This window comes from Aythya fuligula, chromosome 1 (assembly GCF_009819795.1).
Source record: "Aythya fuligula isolate bAytFul2 chromosome 1, bAytFul2.pri, whole genome shotgun sequence".
Classification (NCBI taxonomy): domain Eukaryota; kingdom Metazoa; phylum Chordata; class Aves; order Anseriformes; family Anatidae; genus Aythya; species Aythya fuligula.
In genome coordinates, this window is record NC_045559.1 from 184,170,913 (window position 1) to 184,186,383 (window position 15,471).

The 15,471-nt window shown below is 38.3% G+C and overlaps 1 protein-coding gene across 3 annotated transcripts in view; it reads right to left on the reverse strand.

Moving 5' to 3' along the window:
• Nucleotides 1-15,471, reverse strand: part of FRY (FRY microtubule binding protein) — a 232,797-nt gene that overhangs the window by 201,553 nt on the left and 15,773 nt on the right. For 2 of the 3 annotated variants that reach the window (XM_032207218.1, XM_032207224.1), the window contains exon 2: nt 4,379-4,556. The gene's annotated coding sequence lies outside the window, so the exon portion shown is untranslated. The remainder of the gene's footprint in view (nt 1-4,378; nt 4,557-15,471) is intronic. The other variant, XM_032207230.1, reaches the window with a different exon arrangement.

Here is a 15,471-nt window from a genome sequence, read left to right on the forward strand (position 1 = left end):
TGCACCACTAGAATGGCATCTTCCTATCAAACCCTCAAAAGACAGGTGTCTAGCTCTCTGCTGCTGCTATTACTGAAATTGTACAAAAAATGGCAATCTTGAGTTGCTAGCATACACCAACACCCACATTAGCCAACGCACGGGTGTGAGTGTGTTTATGTAAGCGGATGTACAAAAATCCCCTGAAAAAATAAATCAAAACCTTTCTGCAACCCCAGCCAAAATTTTTTAGCTTTCTTTCTGGAAACACAGAAAGTAGGTCAGCACAGATCCCAAAATAGCACATCAGCACTGAGGGAAAAAAAAAAAAAAAAAAAAAGCGTATCTGTATCTTTGGACTTTTTAGCTCATTTCTCTATAGGGAGGAATGGAGAATTAAGGCTTTTTACTTATTGTACTTTATGGAGGAACATGCACAAGAAAGAATTGGTTAATTCCTACACTTGAGCCCCCAGATCAACCATCCATACAGGGAAAATTTTAACCATTTTAATCCAAGCAAAAAAGTATTGATTTGAACCATTTAAGCTTTATCTAAATATAAGCATGGGAAAAGTCAGGAAGCTTAAAAGGTGTTTAAAATGTTGTACTGGGTATGTATCACATGCTGTTCCTTGCACATTTTGTTCCTTATATCAAAAACCTATTTGGTAAAATATTTACTTTGGAAATAAGGGCACACTTTCTGTGATTTTGTTGTTCATCTTGTGACTTTTTTTTAGAAGTATTTGCTGTTTCAACAAGAATTGTTGCCTATTTTGTGATACCTTACATACTATGCGTACTCCTAAACAAAAAATATTTTCTTTAATACCAGATGCATGTCTCCCAATACTCCCCCCCACTTTTTCTTTATTTTTAAGGAGGTAAAAGGTATACACATAAAACAACTTGAACACTCAGCTTTCACACGTTTACAGCTGCAGAGGTTCTGAAGAGCTCTTTTGGGTTTAATATTGCCAATCTCCTTCCATGAACTATTACAGTACTTAATGTGAAAAGAAAAACAAAAACCATTATTAATACTAATTAGGAATGATGCACATCAATCCTAAAAATATTATTTACCTTGTTCAATTCAATACCAATATTTTTGGCTACAACATGATGAATGCCAATCTGTTTCCCAGAACACTCATTTTTTTAATTAGGGAAAAAGTGATACTGCCTCCCCCAAATTCCAAGTGTCAGGCTTCATTTGGATCCCTGCACTAGTTTAAAATGACTGTTTGAAAGATACCGAACATTTGTAAGTAAGACCTTTTAAGCTCAGTGATTTTTATGCAACCAGCATGAAACTAAAAATAGCAAAAAAAATTTTTTTTAGTTCTTCCTTTTCTTTCTTGTTTTTTAAACTACTGGTCTGTGTGTGTTTCTCCTCATTTCTCGGACACCTAGCATTTCCCCTGCTTCAGTCCATCCCTGTTTAAAAATCTCATCCACCAGCTTTTGATCTGCATATTAAAGTACTATAATCCATGGATATGTGTTCAGCTTAGGCAATTGCAGAACTGGACTCCCAGGCCGTAACATTTTCAAAGCCTTTCCAAAAAAAGGAGACTGAAGAGAAGAAAAACCTTTCCAAATGTACAGCTGCTAGGATCTGCATTTTTATTTTACACTCAATAAACCAATGCTTGCTATCAGAAGTAAAATAAAAACTGAGAGGCTCCAAAATTAACTGAGTGAAGAAACGATGGATTTTCTCAAACTTTTAAAAATTAAGTCAAAGCACTAAAATAAAATAAAATGGTTGAGTTTTCATGTCCTAGGAGGCCTCCACCTTGCATGGTTTTAAGACTCTAACCTAACAAACAAAGCACATAACTGAACACATTTAATTGCATTCCTAGATTACTGCCAGATAGCTTGTCACATGCCTCGGTGGGTCTCCGTAGCCAGTTCTCAGTCTTTACTTCCAAAAGCCAGAGACACGGAATTGATTAAGTTTAGTTAGAACTTGACAAATATATTCCTAAAAATATCATCAGACCAAACAAATCTGATCCTAGAGTGGAATTTTCTAACATAACATTAAAATAAGTAAGAGGAAATAAGGCAATCATGTTTATGAGTAGGAACAGATACAATCACCCCTAGTATTCTCTTGCTGATGTCAGCAATGTCATTCTCCAAAACCTGCAGGAACATATGGAAAGATAATACCAATAATACCATTCATCAGACTTCATTACTACTATTTTTTTCTGATATGTAGCATTATTACCAGTGTAATTAAATAACAAAAACTCTGTTCTAGTTAAATTGAACCAAATAATTACCTCCATGCACTAAGATTTTCTCTAAATCGTAAAAGACAGATTTCACAAGAGCACATCAAGTCAGTTGGTCTCATCTCCCTTTTAGCAAACAAAGGCCCATTAATATGTTTGCATGTTCATGTAACTCCAACTCTGAGTTTGAGGACATTTACAAGACACCTGCTGTGTCTTGTAAATATGCCAAATCTTGTAGATATGCCAAATTTGTATTCATTGGTGTAGGAAGGCTGCTACCATAGGATACTATTTCCACTTAGAATCCACTAACTGAACTGCTGAGAGGTTTTACCTTCTTAAATTGATTTGTGAAGGAGAGGAATTAGTGCACTCAGTTCTTTCAAGGTGCAGTAAAGCAGGTAAACTAGTCTAGAAATGATCAAATCTAATCTTTATTGAGTTTGCCTAACTGGAACATAGGAGGTCCTAGAATTACAGTCGAGAGGTAGTCTAGGAGACGGCGCTCATTTCCCAGCTGAGAGCCCGTAATTGCATATAGTTGTACATTTCCAGACCAGAGTCATGCATTCCCTTCTGGCTCACATGGCACAACGATACGTGCCCAATCTTTTGTGTAGAACACTGGTTTCCTACTGTGACTGCATTATTTTGTTATGGATTGGACGTCTCCTTTATACCCTCCGGTGACTGACACATGAATTTCAGCACGCTACAATGGTACACCAGGTTGAAAATGCACACGCTGCTGCAGAGATGTGACTTAGAGCCCTACCACAAGTCAGACTGAACTTACAGACTCAACCATATGGAGCCCTTCTCTTGTCAGCATGCATGTACGCAGCCTTCCTGCACAGAACAGCTCATATCTAGGCAACAAAAATCCCCTGCTTCATAATGGCCATGTAGGTCTGGAACACATATCACACACATACAGATCTCTGTACTCATCGATATATCCGTCTGCTTGTTTTGGTCTGCATTGTCTTGGATTAAAAATAATAAACAACAAAAAAGTATATTGAATAATAAATAATATAATTGTCCCAACATACTTAAAGCCATGATGCAGAAATCTCAGTAAGCCAAAATGGAAAGCTCTGTATTTAAGCAATCAAGAAAGAACAACAAGATAACTACTCAGACTGAAAAGTCTCTGGCCTTGTCAATAGCCTTCATAGTACTGCTCTTTAAAAGCATAAGAAAATAATTCACTCTTAGTGGAACAGAATTGGGAGCACTATGGAAGCCAGTACTCCAGAAGAAATACTGCTAACAATGTAATTTACTGTGACTTACAGCTAATTACAGAGCAAAATTAACTGACTCCACGAAATCTTATTTTTGACATAATAATATGACAGAAGGACTAACTAGAGCTTAATAATGATAGGTTAAAAACTACTGGACCTTTTAGTAGGAAAAAAATGTTTGGTTTGTTTAAGAGAAGGAGGCTGATGAATTTCTGCTGGTGTTGTTTTCTATTTTTCCCCTGGTTCCTTGAGATATAAATGCACATTGGCAATTGCACTTATTTCAGATACTTACTAAGTGTACGTGCAAAATGCTTATTCATCTATTTTCAAAAGCATCAGTATTTACAAAAGCAAATACAGCCAACATTTGTCTGTTTGGAATCTCAGTCCCAGGAAGGCTTTAACAAAACACTTGCACTGTATCACACTAATTAAAAACCACAAGTTTCTTCAGCTCCTGGTAACAGTTTGCAAACTTTCACCGATGTTATGGCAATGAGTTTATAAATACTTGTAGCATACTATGTGCATAATCTCATGCTGCATGTGATCATCTTAATATGGGTTTGTAGTTCATATTTAACTTGAGTCCCTAAGAATAATCACCCAAGTATTTGTCACTGCCAAATACTTAAATTCACATACACAATCCTTTTCAGCAAGAACCATATATGCAAGCTTCCAAATCTCAATAGGCATAATGTTTTGCATTTTCCACCTATGCAAAACATTTTTAAATATTTACTGAAAAATGGCTAATAGTTGCCACATTTATTTAGTAAGAACTGAATTTTGTTGTTTTACATGTATGAATGCATTATGATTCTTGCTAACAAAAATCTCATGTAGACTCAGGACGCCTAAAAACTTAAAACAAAGCCTTACCTTTCCTTGAAGCAACAGTTTCCAGTAGCGATCTGTCTTAATGCTTTAATTTTTGCAGTGTAGTTTCCATTAATAGTTTTCTAGTTCAGGAAGAGATGGGTTAATTGCAAGCAGTATGGATGCTGTCTTGCTTGCTTCCTGGAGATCACTGTTCTGCATTGTGCACTGTCACAACTACCTAGGGAAAAAAACACAGTCGTGTTAAACCTCAGTCACCTGGACAACATGATATATTACTACTGGCAGTATAGAATATAAAGAATCAATGTCTTAAAATGTAACCTTAAAATTGTATTTATCTACCACATATTCCATAATATGTGCTGTTAAAAGAATTATTGCATACTTTCTTACCAGGAGTTCACCCTCTTGACATAAACAGACATAAAACAAGTGGAAAACATTTATATACAAATATTGTAAGTTATTTAAATGACAACATGACTTTAGCATTGACAGTATGAACTGGACTTTTTTTTTCTTTTTCTTGTGGATTTCTGGTCAGAAGCCGCAAGCAACAGCAGAAACTGAGTTATGCTGTACTTCCTTAGGCATAAGTAAATAAACTGCAGCCTTTGAAAAAAACAAAAATGTCGAGAGTAGGAATCTACTTCTGTTATTCATAACTGCAAGGTCGCTATTAGAACTATACATGTATGATATTTTTATTTGGTGCAATTAATAGGCATCTAGCAGCCAATTTTTAAATTCAGTTTAATATCATCTAATACCACCTGCACCACATGTGTGTTCAAAACCACTGGCAGCACATCTGGGGACCACACTTTGGAGAGCTGTACTGTGATGATGTTCATCACGGACAAGGAGCCCATAATGCAGGATTATCAATCCAACACAGATTTAGCTACTACGAGGACAGTTTGAATGCTACACAGATTTGTGACATGAGTAAGACATCTCATTTGCTTCCAAAAGCCAAGTGCCTAGGAGACAAAAGTCTCCCATTTAAAAGGAGGTATCTGTATTTCGAGGAAAATACTTAGAAGCCCAGAGCATGTTTGTTTTCTTAGTGAGTGAGCCAGCAATCTGCTTGCATCCGTCCTTCCACAGGCTCATAGAACAAGCTAGATTGGAATGCACCTCCAATGAACGGACCTCCAATGGTTTTCTCATCCAATCTCCTGCTCAAAGTTGGGCTCACTTCTGTATGAGATCCACTTGCTCAGGAACTTGTCCAATGAAAGGATCTGTTAAAGCATTTCCAAGGACGGAGATTCATAACCTTTAAGGACGACAACCACAGTGCAGCCAGAACAGCCTCTTGAACAACGTATCTCCACCCAAGTTTCTACATCCATGGCAGCCAACAGGACAGTCCAGCTCCAATGTTACTTGACCTGTTCAGCCCAGAGAAATGCCTGACTGGGTGCTTCATTTAAAGATCTGATTCAATATTAATAAATCAGTCTGTTTTCTGCTATCTCATAAGGCAGTATATTACAACGTATTTTCTCTCCTCACCCTTCCCCTAACAACAGAAACCACCCCCACTACTTCACATTACATTATTAACAGGCTTAAATATGTTTATTTCTCTCTCTTTGGTGATTTTTTCCTTCTGGATAATCCTTTGCAATTGTCTTCCACAAAAACACGATTGTAGCTCTCCCCACATCTTAAGAAGCACTCCTGTAAGTCTGGATAATTCTCTTGTTCCTTCTCTTGTTCCACCATTTATCATTAACAATTCAAGTTTCCTGAATGCTAAGAAAACCATCAAACATTGGCAGCTGAGTCAAAAGTCACAGACACAGAACAGTAATGGCTCAGATCTGCACTGTCAAACTTTCTGCAAATTTTGCTCTTTTCGTGTGTTACACTCGAGCTCTATTTAAGGGTAAGGCCCCAATGTCTGGATGCTTTTTTTTTCTGGTTTTGAAAAATGAGAACTGACATAAAGTAGATTTGACAGGTTCCTGTAACTACTCTAGTTCCTCATCTCCCTGCTGAGAAGTCCATTCACGTCTGTGAGACGCTGTCAGAGATGGATTCGATTTTTGCACAAAAATGGGTTATTGAGTTTTAAACCAACCAAAAAAAAAATCCCAATAAAATGGAATAGTTTGGGTTATCTTTAATATGACATTGGATTTAATCTGTCATACATCACATCTGTGTAATAATGCGCCTCTCGTTTATTAAAAGCAATCACCTGCTTTTGCATATCCGTGTGATAAATGGCACTTTTCAACCTTTTGCAGCCTGAAGCCATTACCTGTTGCTTTGTGGGGAGGAGGAGGAGGGTTTGGAGGAAAGCAAGGGAGTGCTTTCCGTAACAGACTCTCAGGCAGTGTTGTAAATACTGACTTTCATGGCCATGCTTTGCTTCAAAGAACAGGGGCAAGCTGAATCAATCAGTCTCCAGCCAAAAGTTACAACCATGTGCAGACACACACCACCCTTTCAATCCAGTATATAAAGGGCACAGTCTCCTTCACAACCAGTGCAGAAACCAGACCCTGTGTAAGGATAAACAGAAAAATGGGCACATTGAACTAGAGCACAGCATGGATATAAATGGTTTAAATGCAAAGTGTTGCACAACTTTGCCATACATTGTCTAACTTTTTGTTTGTATAAATTAAAGGGATTATTGGCAATTACACTGGGCACAACTTTATATTCTGAAAAAAAAATCAGGATTTTCATTTTTTACTGTTTTTAAAGGTAAAGAAAAGTAATAAATGCTCTAGGTGGGTACATCTTTTTTTCTTTTAGGTATTACTTCTTAAAGGACATTTCTGAAATAATCTTTGTAATATAAAATAAAATTCAAAAGTTTACTGGAAATTATGGCATTAAGTTCACAGAAAATGCAGTGAACACACTGCATTTCACAAAAACTTACAGCTGTACAGTAAAACATCCCAAAACCAGGCGGTTTGTCAAAATACACGTTGTTCTGCTGAAATTAAAATCAGTTGTGAAGGCAACAGCTGCATCACTTCAGCACCCTCTGTTGGCCACCTTGCAGCACGTAACTTTGTGTACTCACAGAAGTGTCATTTGTTTTTGTCCTTAAGCTATCGCAAAGAGACTTTTATACAGAAACATGTACTAAAAGCAAGAGAATAAATAAATAAATGATCCCCTCTCCCCCACAAAAAAAAATCCAACCCTACTGAAATAAAAGCTTGAAATACACGGCACAAAGTTGCTTGCTGACACAATATTCAGCGTTGCTGGATGCGTCGTGCATTAGCCCATCTGGTATTTCTGGTAGACACTACGCAGCACCTCATGTGCAGCTCCCACCCATACAAACAACAGAAATGACAGAAAGCACAATGACTTTTCTGGAACAATTTTTTATGGTGGCAAGTGAGAACTTCGAATAGATATGCTATGGAGACCAGCGCCCTCAAAACAAAGTACTCGAAGCCCGTAGTCATTGAGCACGCAGATAAATACAAGTCCAGATGCCAGATACAAGGTGATCTAAATATAAACGCTGCATGCGGCGCTGTGGTGAGCGGCCAGATGGTGCAGCTTCCAGAGGCTGAGGCCCTCAGGCTCTCGGCCCCGCAGCTGCCTCACAAAGCCGGCTCAAGGCTCCGCAGCTGTGCAGCTGCTCTGGGGGCCACAGGGGAAGTAAAGTGAAGCAGTGGGGCTGGGATGGAGAAGGGGTGTCCACTGGATTGGGGGAGAAAGGAGGGCTGTGGGCTGCCCCTGAGCAAAGCCACCCCAGGGGCGAGTGGGGTTGCTGTGGCCATTTTGGCCTCTCCACTGGCAGGGAGTGGAAAGCTGCCCGTGCCCAGCTGTGCTGAGGAGAACCATTCTGCAGTCCTTCAACCTACTGCTCGAGTCACTACCTACAGCTCAATCCTCTAACCTACTGCTCGAGTCACTACCTAGAGCTCAGTCCTACAACCTCCTGCTGGGGTCACAACCTACAGCTCAATCCTAAACCCAACACTGACCAGAATTCAAACCAGAATTAACAAAAGAGCTTTTCCCAGCTGACCTTAAGGTTAACGGCATTTCTAAGAGTGAATTTTTCCCTGTCATCAGCTATCACAACCCTTCTCCTAATGCCATCTCTCAACTTTGCATCTTCAAGTTTCCTCTACAGTTTCTTCTACTGTTTCTTTATATGCTTAGTTTTGTTTTCACAGCATCCTGTCTGCCCCACGTTACTTCACCACCCATCCAGGCCCTCCTCTCTGCTTCTCTCCTTCCCCACGTGCAGCTTCACATGATTCTCTCCTAATATTTCTGTGTTTATCAACTTGAAAATGGCATTAATAAAAACCAATGGTCAGATAATACTCTCCAGAGCACACTGAAATGCACACAAACTTTTTCAAGGAAATTTGCAGTACTGTTTGTGAGAAAGCTTTCCTAGCCTATTTCAAATATTTACACGCACACTTCTACTTTGTGTAGGTTATATTTTACCACTTAACGGGGATGGAGAAATCAGGTTGGCTTGGAACATCAAGATCTCAGTTATTAGAGTCAAATATTTATTGCACAGAAGAAAACTGTAACGATTTCAGGAAATCTGCGCAGTTCATTTGAGGCCATCAAGCAGTCTGGAAGCCAGAGGTGAACCCAAAGTGAATCCACATCCACAAACCTCAGAACTGAAGAAACGCAATCATGCATTTGCAATTCATGATGTTATCACCCGTTTTCAGCAGTTATTATTTTGTCAGGTATTTTCAGGCGCTCATATTCCTGCTTTATCCTGTTGGCAAACATTTCTTTTTTCTTTAGCTGTTATTTTAAAACAAATTTATCCTTTTTTTTTTTTTTCCCATCTGATTTCAAACAGTAAACGTTAGAAATTATTTTCTTTAAAACTTGGCTGCTCAGGGCTGCAGCAGCCTGCTCAGTACCAGGTTTCTTACGCAATGGGGTTCATACACCCAGGAACTCCAAGGGTGGGGTTGAAAGCAGCAACTGCACCACTCACATTTTGCAACTAAAAGCGAGGGAAAAGAAGAAAAAGAGATGCAGGAACTGGTGAGTACAAGGGGAAACACTGTTTTTCTGAATCAGAAATATAACTTTTTTTTTTTTTCTAAAAAAAAAAAAAAAAAGAAGGTAAAAAGCAACACAGAAGAACAAATCAAAGGCAGCTAAAATATTTCCCACCCAAAGCTGTAATTAGTGCTGAGATCACAATATGATAATGATTATTAGGAGAAATAATTTATGCAGAGAACAGGTTAATCCCTGCAGAGAATCATGTAAATACTCTGCAGTTCTGGCACTAACCTTCCCCTCCCACTGAATCATTTAAACTTTAAAAAATTTCTCTTTAAAAAATTATTGGCAAAATAACTGTATATTTTAAATACTTGCAGAGAAAAGTTTCAGTATCTTTACGTTGAGATGTTAAATTAAAAAAGTGAAGGTGAACATTAAAATTACTGTCGACTGAATTTTTGGAATAAAATAAAAATATTTTTCTAAATTTATGCTGTTTAAAAGTAGACACAATTACATGATAAAACATTCTTTTTGACATGTATAAAGAGATATTCTGTGATACAATCAAGGAAAGCAGTACTTCTAACATTATTAAAAAAAACACCACCTATTTGGCCATCTACCACTTCATTGTTCATAAAAATGATTCTACATGATGCTTCACCTACTCTGCTCTTCTTATTTTAAAGTCTTTCCCTTCCTATGATGTCTAGAATTGATTAAGTAGTATGGTGAGAATAAGCTCAGCTGGCGAAGTTATTCACTTATATTCATTTAAAAAAAAAAAAACAAAACCAAACCAAAAAACTTGTATTTTTCACTTTTTAAAGTATTTAAGGCAGAGGGGAGAAACTACATCCTAGTCAGTAGGGATGCACTCAGCGCATGGACATCGCCATGTCAGGGATACCTACACTTGCTTCACATCAGTTGTTCCTACGCAGCACAACGTAAAAGTGTTCAGTTTGGGTGCTGGAAGAGGCAGAGCTCTGTCGCTTGCAAGTCATGGTGCTACTCACTTGGGTTTGCCAACCAGCCTGCAGCTCTGAAGTGGTGCAAACAGCCCAAAAAGGCAGCTTGAACATTCCTGCATAATGCAGCTCACACTGCGCATCCACCTCCTGTTACCATGCTTTGCCCTCATGCTCTGAAAGATGACCACTATTAGCCCTTATTTATGCCTCAAATCTTAGCCAAACGTACAGGTTTCTTTTGTATGGGAGCCTTTTCTGACTAACTGTGCTCCTTTGTACAGTAAGGAGCTCCTCCTGAGTCTAGATGCAAGTGCTACATGAAGTGTCTAAGGCACGTCTTTCACACTGCAACAGATTGATAAACACCAATACTCTAAAGGTACTATCCTCAAATGCAATCTTTACAGCTCCATTTGACAGAATGTTTCTTATCAAACATAAGGTCATATGTTTTTTCCTTTTTTTTTTTTTTTTTTTTAACATTTACCCATTTTGTGACAAAAACGTTCATCTTTCCAACTGACTGCATGCCCACATCACCATTAGCAAAGCCAGTTTGCTAATAACATTCTGCAGTCCAAAAATCATTTACTTGTCTTCTTTTCTATTAATACATTAGGCGATGCAGAACAAACATCTCAACTACTAAAAACCATAAAGCGAGGGCTGGGATCGCCTTGTTTGCCTGCGCTGCAGCAGTACAGTGGTTACTGATTGCTCTCCACTGTCTTTCCAGAGAGCTCCACACCAATGAAAACTTTGAAAATTAGTATCAACAAATGCCATCCCATTCTGTTTTTAATCTCTCCCATCTCTGGCTATTTTATGAGAGCTTCTTGAAACTATGCAAATTTTATGTCAAAAGCATCCATAAGTCTTGAATAGCCTGCTTTTGTCAAGGATTTCAAAAGTGGATAAGACTGAATCAGGTTGTTTTTTTTTAAAGGCACTAACATCTGACATAGAGGATTACCAAAGAAAAAAAACACCACAAAACAAAGAAAAAAATCCCAACACCCCAAACCAAAAAAAAAAAATCAAGAAAAAAACAGCAAACACAAAGTATCAAGAACACCCCATCCCCTCATCTTTTGTCAGGAAGACTTGAGCACAGCCAGCACACGGCAGCTGCAGGACCACAGCAGAGATGTAGGATGAAGGGATCTGAAGTTTCCAGCATCAGCAATGATTTAGTCCTGATGAAAATGATCTTGTAACTGTGGTCTCATTGCTTTTTAAGTCAAAATAATGAGTAGAAAGCACTTAATTTATTAAAAGGTAAGGAGTTTTCTAAACATGGCTAAAAAAGGAAGATTAATAGGATGCTGGTCCTGGAGAATCTGATGTTACTACAGATCAACACAATGCCTCAGCACACTTCTGGCACATGACACCAGCACAATGATGTCTTCTTGGAAGAGTTTTGTGGCACAATGTCCTATTGCAAGCACATTCAGCCCCGTATTCAGTTTTGGTTTGGTGAAGAAAGCCAGACGGGAGGTCCATTTGAACTCAACTATAAAAAACTAATCCTCTTACGAAAATAATCACACTTTTAATTGGGGATAAAAATCTGATATTTCAGCAGGCTTCTGTAATGTGGCTGTGGGCGGTAGTTTTTGGACAGGGACTACTATTTTTGTTTTGCTAGTTTTAATTCAGTTTGGTCTCTAAACTGACATCAGAAAGTTTCCCTTTTTTCTGATCTCCCTCCTTACTGTTTTGATTATTCAGTTATGCGATCAACTTCAGTGACCCAAGCACTACAATCTTCAACAAATAACCTCTGGATGAAACTCTTAGGCAATCTGTACAAAGCATCCTGAGCAACAAGATGTAGACCTGAACTTTTTCTTGCAGGCACCAGCTGGAAGAACAAACTGAAAGATGGGTATAGGAATGGTAGAACAGAAATTAATTTTCCAGAGAGCCTCTTCTGATAATCATGTATGTAAAGTTTTTTCCAGCTAAGTAGCTTAAAGAAAAAATAAACAGAACACAGACTGCAGGCAGTACCATCTCTTCGTATTATAAAATTAGCCATCTCTTTAATCTAGTTTACATCTCCTTTGTCTAACAGACAAATTCTGTAGTACAGCATTACTTTTTTCTTTCCATCTCCATTCTTTATTACTTCATATAGAAAAATAATGTAGGAATTTAATAACAGATCTAAATAACAACCACGCAAGGCCTCCGCTCAACTTACAGGTTCTACACGTGCAATTGACTCAGCCACTCGTTATGCCTCTATGGTAAAGCAGACATAAAGGACTTCAGAGCGAATAATTAAGACAGCAAGAGAAGTAGCATGCAAATAACTTCTAAAGTTTGAAATACCAATCAGTTTGCTGCCCACTTACTTATTATCATATTTAATGCACACACACCCCAAGCCAATCCCAAGGTGAGGTGGATATTTTGAGCTATTGGAGCCAAAGCTTCCGAACGTAATCTACGAAAAAAAAATAAGAAACTAAATTCCAGATGCCCAAACCTGATAACAACAGTGCCAAGTAATACCTTTAGTACACTTTCTCGCTGTCACGTGTGTGACATAATCTCAAAGAGCTCTGAATAAGAATCACAAAAACTGCCAAAACAATAGGGTAAATTAGAAAAAGACCTTTAGTTGCAAAATTCTTTAAAAGATGACTTCATTTAGGAAGACTAAACAATTCAGAAAGCATCTCTAAGAGCGCCTTTATACTTGCAATCAATATTGCTTTCTTCGGTCGTACAATAAACCACTGTTAATCATACTGCCAGCAAACTGCTTCAGAATTAAGCAGAGAACACTATTCAAAAGTTACACTAACAAAACAAAATGAACATCTATCTCCAGCAAATATCCTTTTCTCAAAAGCATTAATACTGAGCAGAGCTCTTGATGCCTTCTTTTTTCTACAGTGTGCTTGGAGTAAAGTCCAGACCTCTTCATCTATGGCAGTGACGCCTCTGACAAATGCCTGTATCACTATATGTAAAACAAAACAAAACAACTGAGGTGGAAAAAATTAAGGAGAAAGTTACCTCAGTAATGTAGTTTCAAGTGTTGAAAGAGAAACCCGAGCTATCTGCTTTGCAACAGTCAGCACTATCTGTTTTTCTGCAAGAAACCACTAACAAGGAAATAGTGTGAACGGATATTAACAAATGCATGCAACTTGAATGCTAATGTTTGCTTGTGTACAACATATGGATGGTAACATAGAAGGACATCACTTACTGATTCTCAGCAGCCTATGGGAAAGTAAAGCATAGAAATAAAAATCTAGGCTCCATGGAAATGGAAAAGCAGCAAATACCAGGCAGCTGAAATACAGGCGGAACCATTCATTAATCTATTAAAAAAGAAAATAACTGCCTTTGTGGGAAGCCTGTGCACATAAGTAGCCAGGCTTTGATAAAAATCCTGAGACGTTACTTCAACATTTCCAAAAAACTAGTTAAGGAAAATAACCATCTCCATGATATTTATGCAATTATACACAGCTTTTCTTTGCTGCATGTAATTTTATAACACCATTTAATGACCAGTTCGTCTCAAACCCTTTCCCACATCAGCTCTCAGAACACCTCTGACGTGAAGGCTCCTCCACCGTCCGTCTTCCCACTGCTCAGCAGCCTGAGCCACACACAAGAGCTTAGAGCCAAACTGGTAGGGGGCAGAGGACCTGAGACTGCTCCCATTGCCTGGGGGAAACCAGAAGTACGTAGGGCACTTGTGTCTGAGACCCTCAAATTGGAAAATCCAACCTTTTTTTTCCCCCCAATACAACTGTTTTCTAATTATCTAATGCAACACTGAATAAATGCAGAAAGAACACAATTATTCCAGCAGCAACATCATGATCGTTTTTGAGGAGGAGCCCATTATGCAAAGCCTTGCTGTTCCAGGCACATGGCTCATTGCTTCAGATGAGCAGCTCCGAGCTTCCTCCCTGGGAAGCATGAATCCATTTTCAAATCTTTCTGCATAGAATGAAAACATAAAAAGCACACAGGTTTTGAATACCATTTCTTCTGTACAGACCATGGTAAAACTTCCTTGGGTGATTTTGGAGCATACCTCATTGTGCATTGCACATCTGAACTTTTTCTTACATGTTATATCCAGCTCCTACTTATTCTGGGTGATAAATTAACCGCAATTGAGCCTGATGCTGGTATTTGCCATCTTCCTTTGACCCATCTCTCAGTTCTATCCCCTGGTGTTTGCCATTGCTGTTTCACAGTCAATATTGAATTAGTTTGGATTCTTTCTTACAATGTCTCAGTTTAGAAGCAATTAATCTGGAAGGGAAGATGCTGAGATGCACACTGTATAAGCCCATCTTTATATTGTAAATATAAAGTCATAACCCCATTATAACACACCCCAGAGAACATGAATAGCTGTTTGCTTTAATGGGGCATTTACTATAAGACGGTTTGCAAATTTAATGCATTAAAATAATGAAAACAAACATATTTGAAATTATATATATGGTATTTTTGTGGAGATTACTTCACATTATTTAGACAAAAAAAGACTAATTGTATTCAACTTGCAAGCAGAAAAACACCACCAACAACCTCAGGACCGTTGCACGCAAGCCAACTGCATGTATTTTATTTATTTTAACGGGGCTACTTACTAATGAAAAATACCTCTTGCTATCCAGATTGCTAAAGAAGAATTTAATGACAAGTGAAGTTTGCTACAGGGCAGCTGGACAGTATTCAGAACTCTTTGAGTACAATCACTGACTTCAATCATAACGTTTATAAAAATAAATGACACATTTATTAAGCAAAACTGTTTATAAAGGCACGGTGCCTTCAGTTTTTGCTCCAGCAGATCCACAGTGTTTATCCCAGAAAATAGCTTTCTATTACTTCCCATCAGAGAAATGAAGCTCTGGCAACAGCCGGCAGATCGCTGTCCTTTTTTGAACGTGTGTGGGTCTTTCAGCTTTATCAGGACACTCACATGTACTTGTCCTTCATTCGAGTTGGCCTAGGACACTTTATTAAATTATTTCTCAACCAAAGCTTCAAAAAATTAAATTAGAGCTATTTTAAACAAGCCTGAAACCAGAAGGAGGTAAGCACGCAGGCACAGGGTTACCACCTGTCTCACTGAATCCTATGGCACACGTTGTCACTTAGTTCTGT